Source organism: Oncorhynchus keta, chromosome 19 (genome assembly GCF_023373465.1).
Source record: "Oncorhynchus keta strain PuntledgeMale-10-30-2019 chromosome 19, Oket_V2, whole genome shotgun sequence".
Lineage (NCBI taxonomy): Eukaryota > Metazoa > Chordata > Actinopteri > Salmoniformes > Salmonidae > Oncorhynchus > Oncorhynchus keta.
In genome coordinates, this window is record NC_068439.1 from 58,898,982 (window position 1) to 58,918,461 (window position 19,480).

Consider the following 19,480-nt stretch of genomic DNA (forward strand, 5'->3'; position numbering starts at 1 on the left):
CAGGAAGTTAGCTGTTTTCCCCCCCAAAATCTATTTGTATTTGTATTTTTTGTGGTTCGGGGTCCCTGCTGTAAGTAGGTGTCCCAGGGCCCAAAATGCGGTAGACTAGCCCTGTTCCAAAGGCAGGAAGTTCTTATTTTCTTACTCTCATTTCTATACCTCTGTTATTTTGTACTTTTCCATTAGTGATGTCAATGTTCCAACTGGAGGTTCCTCTCCAAACCCCATCCAAGGCCCTGCTTCAGTCACTATTTGAGGGAGGGGAAAATATTACATAACATGTGTACAGTACCTATTACTGTCTTCAATTTCATTGTGATATAACGTGACACATCCAACAGATTTACATCACACACACAGCTTGTACCCTTCTGAGGATAGCCAAGCTTTATGCTAGTTTCACGTTTTATTAGTCGTATGTACAGGATACAAATGGCATACACCATACAGCGAAATGCTTACTTGCAAGTTCCTTCCTGACAATGGAACAACAATAAGAACTAATAAAATATAAGAATATGAATTATTTAGCAAAAATTAATTATATTATTTAGCAAAAATAATAAGGTATGTGTGATATGTGTGCGCAGCATGAATGTGCGTGTGTGGATGAGTGTATGTCTGTGTGGGTGTGTGCATGAGTGCATGTGTGTGTGGGTGTGTGCATGAGTGCATGTCTGTGTGGGTGTGTGCATGAGTGCCTGTGTGCTAAGGTGCAGAAAGTCAGTGCCAGGTGGCCAGTCCACTTCAAGTGTTCAGCAGTCTGATGGCTTGTAGATAGAAACAAAGCAGTATTTGAGTAGTACACACGCTGCGCCTCCTTCTGTGAAGGTGGGTGAGCAGAGTAGAGGAGGAGGAAGCAGCTCCAGGATGGGTCACAGTATTTCTGTGCTGTATGGTGATCCTGAGGAATACATCTCTCTCATTTCCCCTCAGGGAAGGGGGATACCTAGTCAGTTGCACAACGGAATGCATTCAACCGAACTGAATCAGAGAGGTGTGGGGGGCTGCCTTAATCGACGTCATCGGCGCCCGGGGAGCAGTTCTGGTTGGGAGTTAACTGCCTTGCTTAAGGGCAGAATGGCAGATTTTAGACCTTGCCAGCTCATGGATTCAAACCAGCTGTCTTTTGGTTACTGGCCAACTCTCTTAACCGCTAGGCTACCTGCTATGATGCGCATATCTGTTTACTGGGAAAAGCACAAGAGCCATCAGCAGGACTCTACAGCCATGTGTGTGTGGATGTGTATGTTGGTGGGCATGTGTGTGTGCATGTGTTTTTGTGTATGTTTCTTAATTAAAGAGATGTAGACCTGACCATGCCCCAGTCAGGTGTGAGAGTGAGTGAGTGAGTGAGTGAGTGAGTGAGTGAGCGAGCGAGTGAGTGAGTGAGTGAGTGAGCGAGCGAGTGAGTGAGTGAGTGAGTGAGTGAGTGAGTGAGTGAGTGAATGAGTGAGTGAGTGAGTGAGAGAGTGGGAAAGATAGGGAGAGAGATAGGAGAGACAGAAAGGAGGTGGCAAGAGAGACCGAGTTTATTTGTGTGTGTATCAGTGTGAGAGAGTAAGGAAGACAACGTTCCACAGGTCCACCTGTTCTCACTGTCAGTCGACCATATACAGCCTTCATAACTGCCTCGACCTCAGCATCGCTGCCAACCCAAACAAACACACATTCTCATACAATACACACAGGTTGCAGTGTTTGGGCTCTAAGACCACACACACACACACACACACACACACACACACACACACACACACACACACACACACACACACACACACACACACACACACACACACACACACACACACACACACACACACACACACACACACACACACACACACACACACACACACACACACCAGAGGAGGAATATACACATAAACACACAGTCGTCGGCCTGTGGTCTTGGCAGCGTTGGTGCTTGGCGTATCCAGAATGTGGTGTATGTGTAGGAGGCCCTGTACGTATCCCATAATCAGGTGGGTCATGTCTATAAGCCTACACTCCTGTAACCCATGGCAACCGCACCATGGCACCTGTTCAAATACCTGCTGGGAGGTCAGCAGACTGGGAAGAGCAGCAGATAGTGGGCTGAAATAGTCTGGTTCATTAAGTACTATGGGATCCTAAAGGGTATAGTTTATATGGCTACTGTAGGTCGGGCTGTATGTCCTGTCTCTTATAGGCTGGAATGCAGGGTTCACTGAAATATAGAGCTGTTCAGAGTCCAGTTATTTCAGGGACATTTTGGAAGTGAATTCATCCAGTGGGTGCATCAAGTTCAGAGAATGTAAATGTTGGCCGAAAACAGTCAGTCAGACAATCAGTCTGTCTTCGTCAAAAGCAGAATAATTGTAGATATCTGAAATACTTTATCTACCCTATTCTCAATCCTGACCAGTGTTAGGCTATGTCTAACGAATGTCTATTCTGGCTGCCGCATAGAACTGCACGGTAGAATCTGGAGAAGTGGGTAAACAAAGGACAGAAACCGAAACAGAGCCTGGTAACTACTGTGTGTGTGTGTGTGTGTGTGTGCGTATGTGTGTGTGTGTGTGTGTGTGATGGCTTCTCCTCTGTTTTGTCATGCCTGAATATGTCTGTAAGGTGTGCAGAGCATTTCAAACTGCCAGATGGGAAAGTAAACTCCATCTGATGTTGATCATGTATGTACACTGTATACCTTGGTGAATTATTGAGTCAGACATCAGTTGCATTACATAACAAGAGTGAAGAGTGAAACTAGCCATTAGTAAAAGGAGAAGCAACCCCAGTTAAAAATGTCAAGTCAGCACAGCACAGTGTACAGATGTAGGATCTGAATTTGATCTATACTGTCACAAAATAATCCTGCAGCAACAGGATTTGAATATTTATTGCATAATTCTGCTTGATTGGTGGTTAGGCTATATTAGCTGGCGAAAAAGTATGTTACGTGGAAAGTGCAACACTGTTAATATAATCGTGTGTTAGTGTGGGTTTTCAGTGAATTTCTGTAAATCACAAAGCTCATCTGCTGCGGTGCAGGAAAATTCTCAGCAACTAGAGTGATCAAATTAAGATCCTATGTGATCTATTGTGTTTTGTGGAGCATTTGCCATAACGACTTCCCATTGTTATGTATCCTGTATTACATAATAACAATGGTCGTCTGTTCTATGACCTATAATGAAATCCTGGTATTGGTTAGTGAACACTTCATAAGCTCTCAATATCCTGCTCATAAAGCTGTTATGTATGCTCTGTGTAGTGGGTCATACACAGAGACTCAAGTGTTGCCCTGTTGTGTTTTGGTTGCTAAGCAGGCGATCACTCAAACCAGCATTTGGAGACTTTATGAAATGGTGGTTACAGCACAGGGAATTTTCCACTGAAGGGCACAGTTATTGTGGGGGGCACCTGGGATTTATTTTTTTTCATGCACACATTACTAACTACTGGAGAAAAACATAATCATTAAACACTTTACAGTCTTCTGGGAGACACCACTTTTCTCAGGCTCAACTCAACAGCTGGGATAAACCATATCTTTCAAACACACCCACACACACCCACGCTTGCACACCCTGGGTTGTTTAGTGGTGGTTGTGTGTCCATGGTCATGTTGTGTCTGGGAGAGTTGATGAAGTTCAAATCAAATCAAATGTATTTGTCACATACACATGGTTAGCAGATGTTAATGCGAGTGTAGCGAAATGCTTGTGTTTCTAGTTCAAAAGTGCAGTAATAACCAACGAGTAATCTAACCTAACATTTCCAAAACTACTACCTTATAAACACAAGTGTAAAGATATGAATGAGTGATGGTACACAACGGCATAGGCAAAATGCAGTAGATGGTATCGAGTACAGTATATAGATATGAGATGAGTAATGTAGGGTATGTAAACATTATATTAAGTAGCATTGTTTAAAGTGGCTAGTGATATATTTTACATCAATTTCCATCAATTCCCATTATTAAAGTGGCTGTAGTTGAGTCAGTGTGTTGGCAGCAGCCACTCAATGTTAGTGGTGGCTGTTTAACAGTCTGATGGCCTTGAGATAGAAGCTGTTTTTCAGTCTCTCGGTCCCTGCTTTGATGCACCTGTACTGACCTCGCCTTCTGCATGATAGCGGGGTGAACAGGCAGTGGCTCGGGTGGTTGTTGTCCTTGATGATTTTTATGGCCTTCCTGTGACATCGGGTGGAGTAGGTGGGTTAGGGTTAGGGTTAGAGGAGGGCAGGTAGTCCTGGAGGGCAGGTAGTTTGCCCCCGGTTATGCGTTGTGCAGACCTCACTACCCTCTGGAGAGCCTTACGGTTGTGGGCGGAGCAGTTGCCGTACCAGGCGGTGATACAGCCCGACAAGATGGTCTCGATTGTGCATCTGTAGAAGTTTGTGAGTGCTTTTGGTGACAAGCCACATTTTTTCAGCCTCCTGAGGTTGAAGAGGCGCTGCTGCGCCTTCTTCACGACGCTGTCTGTGTGGGTGGACCAATTCAGTTTGTCCATGATGTGTACGCCGAGGAACTTAAAACTTTCTACCCTCTCCACTACTGTCCTGTCGATGTGGATAGGGGGGTGCTCCCTCTGCTGTTTCCTGAAGTCCACAATCATCTCCTTTGTTTTGTTGACATCTAGTGTGAGGTTATTTTCTTGACACCACACTCCGAGGGCCCTCACCTCCTCCCTGTAGGCCGTCTCGTCGTTGTTGGTAATCAAGCCTACCACTGTAGTGCCGTCCGCAAACTTGATGATTGAGTTGGAGGCGTGCATGGCCACACAGTCGTGGGTGAACAGGGAGTACAGGAGAGGGCTCAGAACGCACCCTTGTGGGGCCCCAGTTTTGAGGATCAACGGGGTGGAGATGTTGTTACCTACCCTCACCACCTGGGGGCGGCCCGTCAGGAAGTCCAGTACCCAGTTGCACAGGACGGGGTCGAGACTTAGGGTCTCGAGCTTGATGACGAGTTTGGAGGGTACTATCGTGTTAAATGCTGAGCTGTAGTCGATGAACAGCATTCTCACATAGGTATTCCTCTTGTCCAGATGGGTTAGGGCAGTGTGCAGTGTGGTTGCGATTGCGTCGTCTGTGGACCTATTTGGGCGGTAAGCAAATTGGAGTGGGTCTAGGGTGTCAGGTAGGGTGGAGGTGATATGGTCCTTGAGTAGTCTCTCAAAGTACTTCATGATGACGGAAGTGAGTGCTACGGGGCGGTAGTCGTTTAGCTCAGTTACCTTAGCTTTCTTGGGAACAGGGACAATGGTGGCCCTCTTGAAGCATGTGGGAACAGCAGACTGGGATAAGGATTGATTGAATATGTCCGTAAACACACCAGCCAGCTGGTCTGCGCATGATCTGAGGATGCGGCTGGGGATGCCGTCTGGTCCTGCAGCCTGAGAGGGTTAACACGTTTAAATGTTTTTCTCACGTCGGCTGCAGTGAAGGAGAGTCCGCAGGTTTTGGTTGCGGGCTGTGTCAGTGGCACTGTATTGTCCTCAAAGCGGGCAAAAAAGTTATTTAGTCTGTCTGGGAGCAAGACATCTTGGTCTGCGATGGGGTTGGTTTTCTTTTTGTAATCCGTGATTGACTGTAGACCCTGAGCCATTGACTTGCGACTCTACTTTGAATCTATACTGGCGCTTAGCTTGTTTGATTGCCTTGCGGAGGGAATAGCTACACTGTTTGTAATCGGTCATGTTTCCGGTCACCTTGCCCTAGTTAAAAGTAGTGGTTCGTGCTTTCAGTTTGACGCGAATGCTGCCATCAATCCACGGTTTCTGTTTTGGGAATGTTTTAATCGTTGCTATGGGTACGACATCGTCAATGCACTTTCTAATGAACTCGCTCACCGAATCAGCGTATTCGACAATGTTGTTGTTGGACGCAATGCGGAACATATCCCAATCCACGTGATCGAAGCAGTCTTGAAGCGTGGAATCAGATTGGTCGGACCAGCGTTGAACAGACATGAGCGCGGGAGCTTCATGTTTTAATTTCTGTCTGTAGGCAGGGAGCAACAAAATGGAGTCGTGGTCAGCTTTTCCGAAGGGAGGGCGGGGTAGGGCCTTATATGCATTGCGGAAGTTAGAATAACAATGATCCAGGGTTTTACCAGCCCTGGTTGCACAATCAATATGCTGATAAAATTTAGGGAGTCTTGTTTTCAGATTAGCCTTGTTAAAATCCCCAGCTACAGTGAATGCAGCCTCAGGATATGTGGTCTCCAGTTTGCATTGAGTCAAATAAAGTTTGTTCAGGGCCATCAATGTGTCTGCGTGGGGGGGGAATATATACGGCTGTGATTATAATCAAAGAGAATTCCCTTGGTAGATAACGAGGTCAACATTTGATTGTGAAGTCAGGTGAACAGAAGGACTTGAGTTCCTGTATGTTGTTATGATCACACCACGTCCCGTTAATCATAAGGCATACACCCCCGCCCCTCTTCTTACCAGAAAGATGCTTGTTTCTATCGGCGCGATGTGTGAAGAATCCAGCTGGCTGCACCGACTCCGTAAATTGTGAGGAGGCTGAGAGAATGATAGCACTCACAGGAATAAGGCGGAAGATAACTCACTAAAGATGTGTTCTGTTTGAGTCAAGCCTCTTTTTCAGCACATGCAGCCAGGAAATTACAGGCTTAGGCGGATTTGGGTGAGTGTGTGTATGTATACCTTCTCAATGCAGGGGCATGTGTGTGTGTGTGTGTGTGTGTGTGTGTGTGTGTGTGTGTGTGTGTGTGTGTGTGTGTGTGTGTGTGTGTGTGTGTGTGTGTGTGTGTGTGTGTGTGTGTGTGTGTGCGTGCGCGTGCGTGTTTCTTTGTGTGCATACGTGTGTATGGAAGTGTGACTGTGTCCTGTTTTGGCACGTCCATGCATACATCTGTGTTTGCAGGTGTTTATCATATGCGTCTACATGTTTGCACCACTTAAAATAATTCTCAAAGGAGCAGTAAATCACTGTAGTCACAAGCCTATTTCCCAATGTTGAGTCAGTACACAGTTGATATGCCTTGATATGAAATTGCCTAGACATTATCATGGATTTAGTTAATATATATTTAATTGTTGACTATAAATGTATTTGATTGATTTTTAGGGCTATTTAGTAGCTGGCTCCATACAGTAGCATGGCTCTTTCACAAGTGGCTCCCTAGATGTGGTGTAGGGCCACAGCTTGTGCCCTTTTGAGGATAATTGAGCTTTTTACTAGAGCCCATTAAAGCAATATTTGAGCTTGATTCGCCCAGACGCACGCACGCACGCACACACACACACACACACGCAGCATGGTGTCCCCAAACAACCTCTCACTAAGGACATACAGCCACACCCTCTCTCAGGGCTCAGCCAGATATACCCAGATGTGGGGAATAAAGAATCTCTCTCACCCTCCCTCTTCAATCCCCCCCTCTCTCTCTCCTCTCTCTCCCTCTCGCTCTCTCCCCCTTTCACTCTCTCTCTCTCTCAACCCAAATTCAATGATTTTTTGAAACAATTTAAATAAAGGTGCTACGATGGGATGTAAACTCTATGGTGTGGTCTCAGAGTAATTATGAAGTTAATGGAAATTAAAGTGCACTTAAACATGGGAAATCACCCCATTTGTAATTGTAAAAATTGTCTGCCACCCATTGTGGTAGGTTCCAGGTCACAAATAATCTAACCAGGAGACAACAACTCTGAGGTTTCAAACGTCACGATTGCATACAGGCAGTACTGTTCAATATTTTGACTTTAAGGTCGAATGGTGTGCTTCCTTCTCAAAGCCAGTGGCCATCAGCCTGTTAGATCCATAAAACCAAATGTTGTGGTTCAGGGGTTCAGTTTATTGTACAATTAGTTTGACCACAGACTCAGCAGTGAATAGGCTCTAGTAGGGAGTGATCGAACCTTCCCGACCAAACTCAACCCGTAAAACCCCATTGTTAGTCAATTACCCGGGAGTAATGCGTTAGTGGTGTTCTAGCCTGGTGTAATTCCACTTGTGAGAAACCCAATTACAGGCTATTTTACAAGCTTAAAGTTGCTTTGCGCCTCACAGTGATTCGTATGTAAAACAGTTTTGTTTCGAGCAGGACTGAGACAATCTCAGATTTGCACAGGAGCATTTCACCAACAGCCTACGAGGGTAAAGATTCTCTTCAATCTACATGTATATTCCTACACTTCTCTAGCTCCTCCACTTTTGTTGTGTCACATTTTGTTGTGCCCAGTCATTACTTTTCATTGGCTGCGGTGGTATTGCAGTCGGTAATCCCGTGCCTTTTGTAATCTAAGCCTCTCAGCGCTGTCACATGGTGTTAGCATTAATCTCGCCACGATGCTCTGTCGTGGACCGACCCAGTGCCCTACGACCCAGTTACGTCTAAGGTCACCACCCAGCGTCATCAAAGTAGGGTCATACATAGAACTAGAAGCAGTAGAATGGACATTCACACTGAAAGCAACATATTCTTTGGTGGTGGGACTGGTGGCCATTTTGGGTGTACCATTTTGAATGGTTCTAATTATATGTTGTCATGACACCTGTAATCCTCTCTAACCGGGTAACACATGCCAAATAAGCATGAAGGAAGGGGTGCAGGTCCTAATCCAGGCACTTGTCATCTCCCGTCTGGACTAATGCAACTCGTTGTTGTCTGAGGTCCCCACTAGTGCCATCAAACCCCTGCAACCTACCCAGAACGCTGCAGTCCGCCTGTTGTTCAACCTTCCCAAGTTTTCCCATGTCAGTCCGCACCTCTGCACACTCCACTGGCTTCCAGTTGAAGCATCCACTACAAGACCATGGTATTTGGCTACAGAGCAGCCACCTCTGGTCTCTTCACCTCCAACCCTACAGAAGGGCAGTTCTCTGTTGACGTTGAGACTGGTGTTTTGCGGGTACTATTTAATGAAGCTGCCAGTTGAGGACTTGTGAGGCGTCTGTTTCGCTGTTCTGTGAAGGGAGTAGTACACATCGTTGTAGGAGATCTTCAGTTTCTTGGCAATTTCTCACATGGAATAACCTTAATTTCTTAGAACAAGAATAGATGGACAAGTTTTAGAAGAAAATTATTTGTTTCTGGCCATTTTTAGCCTGTAATCGAACCCACAAATGCTGATACTCCAGATACTAAACTAGTCTAAAGAAGGCCAGTTGTATTGCTCCTTTAATTCGAACAACAGTTTTCAGCTGTGCTAAAGTAATTGCAGAAGGGTTTTCTAAGGATCAATTAGCCTTTTAAAATTATAAACTTGGATTAGCTAACACAAGGTGCCATTGGAACACAGGAGTGATGGTTGCTGATAATGGGCCTCTGTACACCTCTGTAGATATTCCATAAAAAATCAGCTGTTTCCAGCTACAATAGTCACTTACAACATTAACAATGTCTACACTGTATTTCTGATCAATTTGATGTTATTTTAATGGACAAAAAAAATTGCTTTTCTTTAAAAAACAAGCTAATTTCTAAGTGACCCCAAAATTTTGAACGGTAGGGTACATAGAAATATATGGATGAGCAATGACAGAGTGGCATAGGCAAGGTGCAATAGATGGTATAAAATACAGTGTACACATATGAGATGAGTAATGCAAGATATGTAAACATTATTAAAGTGGCATTATTAAAGTGACTAGTGATCCATTTGTGAAAGTGGTCAATGATTTCAAGTCTGTATGTAGGCAGCAGCCGCTTTGTGTTAGTGATGGCTGTTTAACAGTCTGATGGCCTTGAGATAGAAACTGTTTTTCAGTCTCTCGGTCCCAGCTTTGATGCACCCGTACTGACCTCGCCTTCTGGATGATAACGGGGTGAATAGGCAGTTGCTCGGGTGGTTGTTGTCCTTGATGATCTTTTTGGCCTTCCTGTGACATTGGGTGCTGTAGGTGTTCTGGAGGGCAGGTAGTTTGCCCCCGGTGATGCATTGTGCGGACCTCACTACCCTCTGGAGAGCCTTGTGGTTGTGGGCAGTGCAGTTGCCATAAACAGGCTGTGATGCAGCCCGATAGGATGCTCTCAATTGTTCATCTGTAAAAGTTTGTGAGGATAGCTACTTTATCAAGGAAAAATGTACTTAAGATGAATGTACTAAAGTCGCTAGATGGCTAAAATGTAACCCTAAGATTGACATGCCAAGTTTCACACTGGAGAGATGAGGTACACCGCAGACAGTCTTCCACAATATCAAATTATGTTGAATCGTCCCTTTAATTCCTTCCAAACATCCCAGCGAGTGAAGGTCTCGTCTGGACTTAACCTGGGGCTTAATTTTTGCTCTTAAAAAACTGACCCAGGGTTTCTGACTAAGGTAGGAACAACTGATCCTGAATCATTACATTTAAGTAATTTTTTCAGATGCTCTTATCCAGAGAAACTTACAGAAGGGAGTGCATACAATTTCTTCGCATACTGGTCCCCCATTGGAATCAAACCCACATCCCTGGCGTTGCGAGCGTCAGTCTCGACCAAGGGTTGAGAACAGAGAGCCCTGACATCACTGAGCACTGGCCCTGGTTCAGGGCACAGTCAATGTTAAGGAGATAAATCTTTTAACACGTACTGTCACACTTCCTGTTTGGCTGCTTGGCTCACAGGGTTAAGAGCAGGACTAGAGTGAGATTACAGAGTTGTCTGCACAAGCAGGTCGATTATCTTTTTTGTCTTTTCTTTCGGCCGGGAATCCATTGTTACAGATAGCTTACATTTTAACAATAACGCATAATCAAGAACTTGGCTTGAGTTATGGATGGGGTCGGTGGGTCTCATAGCATGCAGACCACAACCACTATTTCCCAATGACCAGCTATCCCAATACCTGTCGGACCCCACAGTCTTGACACACACACACACACACACACACACACACACACACACACACACACACACACACACACACACACACACACACACACACACACACACACACACACACACACACACACACACACACACACACACACATACACACACACACACACACACACACACACATTCTCTCTCAATGTGGAAAAAAGTTTTCTCATTTGTAATGCATGGTTCACGAGTTTCATAGGAAAATCTGTTCAGGAGAAATCTCAAGCCGTTCACAGTGGGAACATTCTGGAAAAGTTCAGGGTGAGTGTTTCAGTTCAACCTGCAGTCTGACCACACTTTGACCCACATATTCTATTTAAATAAAGGTTAAATAAAACAATAACAAATACATATACAAGCAAACTACGCTAATATTGTTGATACCTAACTATAAAGTCTCTCACCGTTGCCGCTTGTTATAGACCCCCTTCAGCCCCCAGCTGTGCCCTGGACACCATATGTGAATTGATTTCACCCCATCTATCTTCAGAGTTCGCACTGTTAGGTGACCTAAACTGGGATAGGTTAACACCCCGGCCGTATTACAATCTAAGCTAGATGCCCTCAATCTCACACAAATGATTAAGGAACCTACCAGGTACAACCCTAAATCCGTAACCATGGGCACCGTCTTAGATATCATCCTGACCAACCTCAGTGATCACTGCCTCATTGCCTGCGTGCATGATGGGTCCCCGGTCAAACGACCACCCCTCATCACTGTCAAATGCTCCCTAAAAGAGTTCAGCGAGCAGGCCTTTCTAATCAACCTGACCAGGGTATCCTGGAAGGATATTGACCTCATCCCATCAGTAGAGGATGCCTGGTTGGTCTTTAAAAGTGCTTTCCTCGCCATCTTAAATAAGCATGCCCCATTCAAAAAATGTAGAACTAAGAACAGATATAGTCCCTGGTTCACCCCAGACTTGACTGCCCTTGACCAGCACAAAAACATCCTGTGTCATTTGAATAGTCCCTGCGATATGCAACCTTTCAGGGAAGTCAGGATCCAATATACTCAGTCAGTTAGGAAAGTTAAGCCTAGCTTTTTCAAACAGAAATGTTCAACCTGTAGCACTAATTCCAAAAAGTTTTGGGACACTGTAAAGTCCATGGGGAATAAGAGCACCTCCTCCCAGCTGCCCACTGCACTGAGGCTGGGAAGCACTGTCTCCACTGATAAATCTGCGATAATCGATCATTTCAATAAGCATTATTCTATGGCTGGCCATGCTTTCCACCTGGCTACCCCTACCCCGTCCAACAGCTCTGCAACCCTTGTAGCAACTGTCCCAAGGCCCCCCTCCCCCGCCTTCTCCTTCACCCAAATCCAGAATGCTGATGTTCTGAAAGAGCTGCAAAATCTGGATCCCTACAAATCAGCTGGGCTAGACAATCTGGACCCTCTCTTTGTAAAATTATCCTCCGAAATTGTTGCAACCCATATTACTAGCCTGTTCAACCTCTCTTTTTCATATCGCCTGAGGTCCCCAAAGATTGGAAAGGTGCCACGTTCATCCCCCTCTTCAAAGGGGGAGACACTCTAGGCCCAATGTCACGCCCTGACCGTAGATTGCTTTGTATGTTTCTATTTTTAGTTTGGTCAGGGTGTGATGTGGGTGGGTATTCTATGTTGTATGTCTGGGTGTTCTGTTTCTATGTTTAGGCCTGGTATGGTTCCCAATCAGAGGCAGCTGGTTATCGTTGTCTCTGATTGAGAACCATACTTAGGCAGCCTGTTTTCCCACTATGGGTGTGGGTAGTTGTTTTCTGTCTCTGTGTCTGCACCAGACAGAACTGTTTCGTGTTGGTCTAATTTTGTTATTTTGGTCGTAGTGTTCTGAGTTAAAATAAATATACATCATGAACACGTACCACCCTGCACTTTGGTCCTCTTCACCTTCTTCAACCCACGACAGCCGTTATACACAAACTGTTATAGACCTATATCCATCCTGCCCTGCCTTTCTAAAATCTTCAAAAGTCAAGTTAACAAACAGATCACTGACCATTTCGAATCCCACCGTACCTTCTCCACTACGCAATCTGGTTTCCGAGCTGGTCATGGGTGCATCTCAGCCACGCTCAAGGTCCTAAACGATATCATAACCGCCATTGATAAAAGTCAGTACTGTGCAGTCATCTTCATCGACCTGGCCAAGGCGTTCGACTCTGTCAATCACTGCATTCTTATCGGCAGACTCAATAGCCTTGGTTTCTCAAATGACTGCCTCACCTGGTTCACCAACTACTTCTCAGATAGAGTTCGGTGTGTCAAATCGGAAGGCCTGTTGTCCGGACCTCTTGCAGTCTCTATAGGGGTGCCACAGGGTTCAAATCTCAGGCCGACTCTTTTCTCTCTATATGTCAATGACGTCACTCTTGCTGCTGGTGATTCTCTGATCCACCTCTACGCAGACGACACCATTCTGTATACATCTGACCATTCTTTGGACGCTGTGTTAACAAACCTCCAAACAAGCTTCAATGCCATACAACACTCCTTCTGTGGCCTCCAACTGCTTTTAAATGCTAGTAAAACTAAATGCACGCTCTTCAACCGATTGTTGCCCCCACCCGCCCGCCCGACTAGCATCACTACTCTGTACGATTCTGACTTTGAATTTGTGGACAACTATAAATACCTAGGTGCCTGGTTAGACTGTAAACTCTCTTTACAGACTCACATTAAGCATCCTACCGATCCTTGACTTCGGCGATGTCATTTACAAAATCGCCTCCAATACTCTACTCAGCAAACTGGATGTAGTCTATCACAGTGCACTCCGTTTTGTCACCAAAGTCCCATACACTACTTACCACCGGGACCTGTATGCTCTCGTTGGCTGGCCCTCACTACATACTTGTAGCCAAACCCACTGGCTCCAGGTCATCTATAAGTATTTGCTAGGTAAAGCCCTGCCGTATCTCAGCTCACTGGTCACCATAGCAGCATCCACCCATAGCACGTGCTCCAGCAGGTATATTTCACTGGTCATCCCCAAAGCTAACACTTACCTTGGCTGCCTTTCCTTCCAGTTCTCTGCTGCCAATGACTGGAACGAATTGCAAAAATCACTGAAGCTGGAGTTTTAATATCTCCCTCTCTAACTTTAAGCATCAGCTGTCAGAGAAGATTACGATCACTGTACCTGTACACAGCCCATCTGTAAATAGCACACCCAACTACCTCATCCCCATATTGTTATTTATCCTCTTGCTCTTTTGCACCACAGTATCTCTACTTGCATATCATCATCTGCACATCTATCACTCTAGTTTTAATGCTAAATTGTGATTATTTCGCCTCTATGGCCTATTTATTGCCTTTCTTCCCTTCTCTTCTACATTTGCATAAACTGTACATAGATTTTTCTAATGTGTTATTGACTATACATTTGTTTATGTGTAAGTCTGTGTTGTTGTTTTTGTCGCACTGCTTTGCTTTATCTTGGCCAGGTTGCAGTTGTAAATAAGAACTTGTTCTCAACTGGCCAACCTGGTTAAATACAGGTGAAATTAAAAATCTAATAAAAAATAGTAATTTGTAGTTAGCCTTTGTTGATACTAACCATTTGGCCAAAACAACATAACTAGCGAAGCTAGTTATAATTCAATGACAATGGATTAATTTTTGAATGAAGTAGCTGCCTGTTAGCTGTCAAGAGTTGGTGGAGTAGCTAGTAACTTATGTTGTGATAAATGGCGATGTTAACTGTTAAGCTGTTAAGCTGCTCCATTAGGCGCTGTGGTCTGGGGCACTGCATCGCAGCTCTAACCGTGCCACCAGAGACTCTGGGTTCGCGCCCAGGCTCTGTCGCAGCCGGCCGCGACCGGGAGGTCCGTGGGGCGAAGCACTATTGGCCTAGCGTCGTCCGGGTTAGGGAGGGTTTTGCCGGTAGGGATATTAGTGTTGTGTGCATTGTGCTGCACTTACCACCCCATTCCTTTGATATGAAGTGTTTGTGGCTCAGTTAGCAAGCTAATGCTAGCGAGCTAGCTAACTAACTAATGAGCAGGTGCATATTACCAAACTGAACATAACAAAGATGTATTATGCAGCTTTATTGTTTTAGTTAGCTAGAACAATCTTAATGAAAAGGGGATTACACCAAGAAAAGTTTGGTTTTCACTAGTTACCACAGCCACAAAATCTATTGGATAAATCGTAAGAATTTATGAAAACAAAAATGTGCTTTTTGGTCTTAATTTAAAGTTAGGGCTAGGCATACAATTAGAAGTGTGTTTAAGGTTAAAGGAACATTCTACCCAAAAACAATCTTTTGGTGTTTGTTTCATTAGTCCATTGCTGATAGTCCCAAAATGTTTTGCATGTCAGCAATCAAGATATTTAACTTAAAAAGTACAGCCAGTATATTTCCAGTGCGTTTCCGTTAAAAATGTTTCCTATTGTATTTTTCACTTTTGTTTGGACATTAATCTCACTTTCATAAGGCTGTCATCAGCAGCACAACAATGGAGCACTTATGGTAACACAGCCAGAGGTCACCAAGGGGACAAAGATAGACACACACACACACACACACACACACACACACACACACACACACACACACACACACACACACTTTTTTCCCTTGACCTTTGGTCAACTGTGATCCTAGTCTATCTGTGCTTGATCATGAGTGTGTGTATGACATTATCTTGTACTTCCATCCTGAACACCATGGCAGTTCTTTGTTAGATATTGGGCTCAAGTTGTTCTGTTTTGGTTACCATGATCTGATTTAGAACCAGGTATGGTGTTCTGTATCATATTTTAGATAAGGTGTCAAATTCTGATTATTATTTACACTTGGATCCGGAAGGCAGTTACTTTTGGATCTTCGTTAGGCTTAGTGCTGCTGACTTTCTGGGTCTGTCCATGTTCTCCCTCCATCAGTTGAGATAGAGTATGACAGACAAGGAAGTACTTGTTAAGTTATTGATGTTCATTGTACAGACTTCTCTGATAGTTTGTGTTATTTATTGCACCCACTATGAGCGTTGTGGTGTTTTTCTGATCATGTCATGTCAAGTCCTTTCCTGAAAATGACAACAATTTCCAAGTAACCCATCCGGTTGAACACGTGTTGAATAAGTTATAATGTCTATAAATTCTCCCTATATATTCCCTCCATCCAAGGCCTTACCATCTGTCTCCTTGTACCGATGATGACTGCCAATAGGTAAACAGATATGGAGATGGGCTGTAGCTTACCTGGCAATTAACATATTCAACACCTATCCCATATTCAACACCTATCCCCATGTTTTCACTGTTCAGAATGTCAGAGTTCGAATGGAGGATAGTCTCCATGGAGACGGGACTGCAAGTTAGTGGTTTTGCTATACAGAGATATAGGATCTTAATTTGATCACTCTTTTGTTGCTGAGAATTTTCCTGCACAGCAGGAAATGCAAACGTGTTGTGAATTCAAGTTTTAAAAAGGCCTCTAAAATGTGTAAATTAACAAAAAATGTAGTAACCCCTACATAAAAGGTCCATAAATGTTTATACACATAATAATATAAGTTTCCTGTTGCTGCAGGATTCTCTTCCTGCTGTAGCAAACTGGCTCAAATTAAGATCCTACATTTGGAGGTTAAGATAGGATCACGTAATTCCATCTAGGTCATCAGGAGGGGTCAGCCAATAAAATATACTTCTGAGAAAACATTCCATAACTGCAGGTGGAAGTAAATTACCAACCTTTGCTTTATACCTGTTCAGACTCTACACACTCCAGCACAGTGTGTAGTAGGTCAAGTAAAAAATGAGTGCTACGGGACTGTAATCATTTAGGCAGGCTACCTTCGCTTCTTTGGGCACAGGGCCTATGGTGGTCTGCTTGAAACATGTAAGTATTACAGACTCAGTCAGCAAGAGGTTGAAAATGTCAGTGAAGACACTTGCCAGTTGGTCCGTGCATGCTTTGAGTACTCGTCCTGGTACTCCGTCTTGGACCACGGCTTTGTGAATGTTGATCTGTTTAAAGTTCTTGCTCACATCAACTACAGAGAGCGTTATAACACAGCTGGTGCTCTCATGCATGCTTCAGTGTTGCTTGCATGGAAGTGAGCATAAAAGGCATTTAGCTCATCTGGTAGGCTCGCATCACTGGGCAGCTCGCTGATGAGTTTCCCTTTGTAGTCCGTAATGCCTGCTTGATGGTTCATCTGAGGGCGTAGCGGGATATCTTTTAGCGTCCGGATTAGTGTCCTGTTCCTTGAAAGCGGCAGCTCTAGCCTTTAGTGCGATGCAGATGTTGCCTGTAATCCATGCCTTTTGGTTGGGATATGTACGTACAGTCACTGTGGGGGCGATGTCGTCAATGCACTTATTGATGAAGCTGATGACGGAGGTGGTATACTCCTCAATGCCATTGGATGAAACCAGAACATATTCCAGTCTGTGCTAGCAAAACAGTCCTGTAGTGTAGACGGCGCTGGGTCAATTGTGTGCCGCCCTATGGGACTCCCAATCACAGCCGGATGGGATACAACCTGCATTCGAACCAGGGACTGTTGTGACACCTCTTGCACTGAGATGCAGTGCCTTAGACCGCTGTGCCACTCAGGAGCCTAATGGTACTTCCTGCTTTAGTTTTTGCTTGTAAGCAGGAATCAGGAGGATAGAATTATGGTCAGATTTGCCAAATGGAGGGCGAGCGAGAGCTTTGAATGCATCTCTGTGAGTGAGGTAAAGGTGGTCAAGAGTTTTTTTCCCCTTTGGTTGCACATGTGAAATGCTGGTAGAAATTAGGTAAAATGGATGTAAGTTTGCCTGCATTAAAGTCCCCTGCCACTAGGAGCGCAGCTTCTGGGTGAGAATTTTCTTGTTTGCTTATGGCCTTATACAGCTGGTTGAGTGCGGTCTTATTGCCAGCATCGGTTTGTGGTGGTAAATAGACGGTTACAAATAATATAGATGATAACTCTCTTGGGAGATAGTGTGGTCTACGGCTTATCATAAGGTACTCTACGTCAGGCGAGATATACCTCGAGACTTCTTTAATATTAGACATCGTACACCAGCTGTTACTGACAAATAAACACACAACCCGCCCCTCGTCTTACCTTGTTTGCTTATGGCCTTATACAGCTGGTTGAGTGCGGTCTTATTGCCAGCATCGGTTTGTGGTGGTAAATAGACGGTTACAAATAATATAGATGATAACTCTCTTGGGACTCTCATAGCTTATCTGTCCTGCCGATGCATGGGAAATCCCTGCCAGATCTATATTATTCTTGTCGTTCAGCCACAACTCTGTGAAACATATGATTACAGTTTTAAAAAATTACCCCCTTTTTTTCTCCCCAATTTCGTGGTATCCAATTGGTAGTTATTACAGTCTTGTCTCATCGCTGCAACTCCAATATGGACTCGAGAGCCATGCGTCCTCCAAAACACAACCCAACCTAGCCACACTGCTTCTTGACACAACGCACATCCAACCCGGAAGCCAGCCACACCAATGTGTCACACCAATGTGTCGGAGGAAACACCTACCTGGCGACCTGGTCAGTGTGCACTGCGCCCAGCCCGCCACAGGAGTCGCTAGTGCACGATGAGACAAGGATATCCCTGCTGGCCAAACCCTCCCTAACTCGGACGTCATTGGGCCAATTGTGCATCGCCCCATGGATCACGGCTGGCTGCGACAGAGCCTGGGCTCGAACCCAGAATCTCTGATGACACAGCTAGCACTGTGATGCAGTGCCTTGGACCACTGCGCCACCTGGGAGACCCAGATATTACAGTTTTTAAATGTAGGATAGTCTTGATCGTATATTATCCATTTTGTTTTCCAGTGATTGAACGTTGGCGAATAGAACGGATGGTAGTGGAGGTTTACTCGTCTACGAATTCCCAGAAGGCAGTATGACCTCCACCCCCTTTTTCTCCATCTTTTCTTCAGACAAATTACAGGGATTTGGCCCATTCCCGAGAAAGCAGTATATCCTTCATGTCGGACTCGTTTGGTCATAAGAGACGGTAGCAGCAACATTATGTACATAATAAGAAAAAAAACTACTTACAAACAACTCGAAAAAACCAAACAAAATAGCACAGTTGGTTAGGACCCTGTAAAACGGCAGCCATTCCCTCCGGTGCCATTATAACATGATGGACAGGTGAATGAATGTGAATGAAATCTGTGTCATGCAGAGGGCATTGCCAATATACTGCAGGCTGTGAGTTAATTAATAGGTTTTCAAAGGAGTTAAACAAAAGCTGATGTTGTCCTCATGCATCCAGCCTTATGTTGGGGTGAATAATGCAGTTTCCAACATTTAGATGAATTTCTATTTACATACCATTATCATGGAAAGACAATCAATGTTGGAGATACAGTTCCATTAACAGCAACATATCAAACATGCCCTGATTATGAATGAATATCAGATGGCTATGGCATTATTATATTTCTTGCCTGATTGGTGGTATTCGATGCAGGTTTCACAATATGTCAAATTGTGATAGAAATTCTCTCCTGCTTTGCCAATCTTTATGAATATACCAAGTCTACCTCAAAATAAGTCAACACTAGCATGCTCTACATTAGTCATTGTCATAACCTGTACTCCCAAATATCTTGGCATACTCTACCTGTCCTTGTACAAATACACAAATTCACG